Source organism: Capra hircus, unplaced genomic scaffold (assembly GCF_001704415.2).
Source record: "Capra hircus breed San Clemente unplaced genomic scaffold, ASM170441v1, whole genome shotgun sequence".
Lineage (NCBI taxonomy): Eukaryota > Metazoa > Chordata > Mammalia > Artiodactyla > Bovidae > Capra > Capra hircus.
The window spans coordinates 21,537-25,512 of NW_017202243.1; the positions used below are offsets into that span (position 1 = coordinate 21,537).

Below are 3,976 nucleotides of genomic sequence, written 5' to 3' on the forward strand. Positions count from 1 at the left end.
GACCAATTTTATTTTCTTGGGCTCCAAAATCACTGCACACGGTGACTGCAACCATAAAATTAAAAGATGCTTGCTCCTTGGAAGAAAAGCTATGACCAACCTAGATAGCATATTAAGAAGCAGAGACATTACTTTGCTGACAAAGTTCCCTATAGTCAAAGCTATGGTTTTTCCCATAGTCATGTTTCGATGTGAGACTTGGACCATAAAGAAGGCTGAGTGCCAAATAATTGATGCTTTTGAACTGTGGTGTTGAGAATCCCTTGGACTGCAAAGAGATAAAGCCAGTCAATCCTAAAGGAAATTAAGCCTGAATTTTCATTGGAAGAACTGATGCTGAAGCTGAAGCTCCAATATTTTTGCTACCTGATGCACAGACCTGACTAATTGGCAAACTACCCTGATGCTGGGAGAGATAGAAGGCAGGAGGGGAGGGGATGACAGAGGATGAGATGGTTGGGTGCATCACCGGCTCAATGGACATGAGCTTGAGGAAGCTCCAGGATATGGTGAAGGACAGGGAAGCCTCATGTGCTGCAGTCCATGGGTTGCCAAGAATTGGATACAGCAGAGAGACTGAAGAGCAACAAAGTCAAGGTATTGGAAGGTATGAGAACTTGTACCACATCCAAGGAGAACAGTAGAGTTTTGTGCTGCCCTCAATGACTAAAGAATACACAGGTAATAATTGCATTTGATCCTTGCAAAATCTAATTGATCATAATATATAAACATGCAATACTTTAACTTTCACCAGTCCATAGCCCCACAGAAGTTTTTATACCAGGTGGAGAATTTTGAGTACTACAGATAACACTTTTGCTCTTCAAAGGCAGTGGAAAGAGAAAACAGTTACTCTGAACAATCAACAGTACACATGGGCACGACATATTTATTTTGAGGAAAAGTGGCCTCACAGTGATGTTCGCTGGCTGTTTACAAGCGGTGAAAGCCCTGACTGGATTGAGCTTGGGAGAAGCAAGACTGGAACATAAGGAGACTTGGAGAATAATTATTTATATAAAGACGGGTTGAGGACAGAAAGTATTTCCCACTTGTGTCCCACATCAATGATCTTCAGAGTGTTCATGATAGAGAAGGCACTACACAACTACAAATTTGGAGCAACTCATCCCATCTCTGTCTTCGGGTGCATCAGTATTTGCACAAGGGAGCATGAACAAAGCTTCCACTGGCAGTGATAGAGGACTCGTGTGAACCCAATAGCTTAGGCTCCTTCTCACCATGGCTGCCCCTGCTCTATGTGCTGCCAGTCAGAAGCAGAGAATGTTGCTGAGCACCGATGCGCTAGCGTCATAACTCATTAACCACGCCACACCAAAGGCAAGTTATCCTCTCAGACTAGTAGGAAAAGAGACAGGTTCTCCTTTCTAGGACTGCATGTTCTAAACATGGATTTCTCATCCCTATCAGCTGTACTGTTGGCTAGAGTAGTATTGGCATAGGATTCTGAATAGCATCAGTTTGGACCAAGAGACCCACTTTTTGAAGAACAAGACCAACAACAGGCACACAAACATGAGAGCTACCTGTTCTACCATACATCACATGACAGAGATGACTGGCCCCATGGACAATTGGAGTGGTCTTGCAAATGTGGAGCAAAGAACCAACTTAGAGGTGACAACACATGGTTTTGATATTGTGTCTTCTGGATGTAGTGTATATCTTGACCCAAAGACCATTACCTGATTCCTCTTAGGTAGGACCAAATATATCCACAGAGGTAGTACACATGGTTTCAGAAAGTGATGTAGGAGTGAATCCTCTCAACTGAACTCAAGGTAACATTCTTGGGAATCTGTGCTTCCCACCCAGGATTGAAGGCTTTAACACTGTGAAAGTCACATCTCTTTGAAGGAATATCAGTTCAGTTCAGTTCAGTCACTCAGTCATGTTCATCATCTGATCAGTTTGCATTCCTCATGTAGGTAGACCGGTGGGAAGCTCTTTGAACTCCATCAAGCTGATTCACAAGTTTTTTTAAGAGAGATTTGTAACAAATTCTGGTGGAGCATACTAGTTGCTGACTAGCATACTAGTCAGCAAAGTCTAAGGAGTTATTTTTTGTCCTCAGTAGCAAGTCAGTTAACATAAGGTGTTGTGTGGGGACAGGGGTTCTTTTACAGTTACTAATTGCTGAGGGATGGTTATCAAGAAGAGGTAGAGAGTAGGGAGAAATAGTCTGAACGTAATTTCCTTGGCATATCTTAGGGTGTGTCCATGCCCAGCAACCGTACATAAACAAAGACAACAACTACAGCTTAGTCACTGAGGTGCAAGCATCGGTTTCCTTGGGATGTAAAGGTAAACACCTGTGAGCAGGGACGGAAGACTCTATCCTAGAAGAGTGTGTTCATTGTTAGCTAAAGCATACTACACAATTTACTTAATGAGCTAATAATAATTGATTCTGAGAGCTAACATGATACTCATAATGGATAATGCATATAGTATGTAGCATGTACTTAAATCTCTATATCAGGAATGCCATGTAAAAATCAAACACAATGTAGGAAGATTATGGCAAAGAATTTATTGAGAACCACACAGGCAAGACCACTGCCTCTAGGAAGACAATTCAAAGGTACCATAAAAGGAAAACGCAGGTCACAAGAGCCATGGGAATATTGATAGAGAAACGTATGATTATGTTAATTATGATAAGCTGCAGAAACCTAATGAAACATTATGAGGACTTGTTTTCCTAAGCTACTTAGAAGTACAACGTGGTCAGTCCTTATTTTCAAAACCAAAATCGAGACATAATTCCTTATCAAAGATGCCTGGCACATGATCCTCTTACACCAGAGAAAGACAACTGGGGGAAACCCTCTGCACTCTATCAAGCTGATTTATAAGCTTTTAAAGAGGCAGATGGGTTAACAAATTCTGGTAGAGCATACCAGTTGTCAGCAAAGTCTCAGAAATCATTTTTTGTCCCCAAGTAGCAACTCAGTTGCTATAAAGTGTTGCTAGGAGACAGGGGTTCTTTGGTGAGGTGATCAGCAACAGGAAGGCCGACAGCAGGTAGACACACAGCTGGGGCGGCAGCAGGTGGTCTGACAGCACACAGGGCGGCTGCAAGGCTGGCAGCAGCTGGACCCACATTCCTGGGCTTGGCACCCAGGCAGGCAGCAGCACGTGGGGTGGTAGCAGATTCTGTGGCAGTACACAGGGGCACAGTACACCGACTGGCAGCAAGGCTGGCCGCAGCTGGACCCACTGAAGGTTTGTCCACAGCTGCTGGACCCACAGCAGGTGGGCTGACAGCAGGTGGTCACACAAGTAGGCTTGTGGCAGGTGGTCCTACAGCAGGTGGTTTCACTAGTTTGATAGCAAGTTGGAGGGCAAGAGGGCTGGCAGCAGATGGACTCACAGCAGGTGGGCTGACAGCAGGGTTTGCTGCAACAGGTGGGCTGGCAGCAGCTGATCACACAGGTAGGTTTGTAGCAGGTGGTCCTGCAGCAGGTGGTTTGACAGCAACGTGCGGGGGGCAGCAGGGCTGGCAGCAGCTGGACTCACAGCAGGTGGTCCTGCAGCAGGTGGGCTGACAGCGCGGGGAGCAGCACGAGTGGGTCATTGTGTCAGTGGTGGAGGGTGGACTCCGGCTCAGAGCTGAGTTTCTCAGATTCTGAGGACTTCCTCCTGTTCTGGGCTTTTATATCCTGGACCCCCAATGTTGGGACCAATAAGCAGGACTTTCCTGGTTGTTATTTATGTTATTGTTGTAGTTTTGGATAATTGTCATGGAGGAAGTTGCTTTCTTAGTGTTTTATAGAGGCCTCTGTAAATTAGTGTTTGATCTTTTCCTTAAGTGGGTCTAGTACTTAAGAATCCTTTCGTAGAAGTGAAAAGATCAGGAATCATCACCAGCAGCATTTCTGGTCATGTGACCTCATCTGGTCATGGGGTAGTTCCTGCTGGCTCTGTGAAGGGCAGAACTGTTCTCCTT

The 3,976-nt window shown here is 44.9% G+C and overlaps 1 pseudogene; it reads right to left on the reverse strand.

Moving 5' to 3' along the window:
- Positions 1-3,006: 3,006 nt before the first annotated feature.
- LOC108635069 lies at positions 3,007-3,654 on the reverse strand (annotated as a pseudogene).
- Positions 3,655-3,976: the final 322 nt, after the last annotated feature.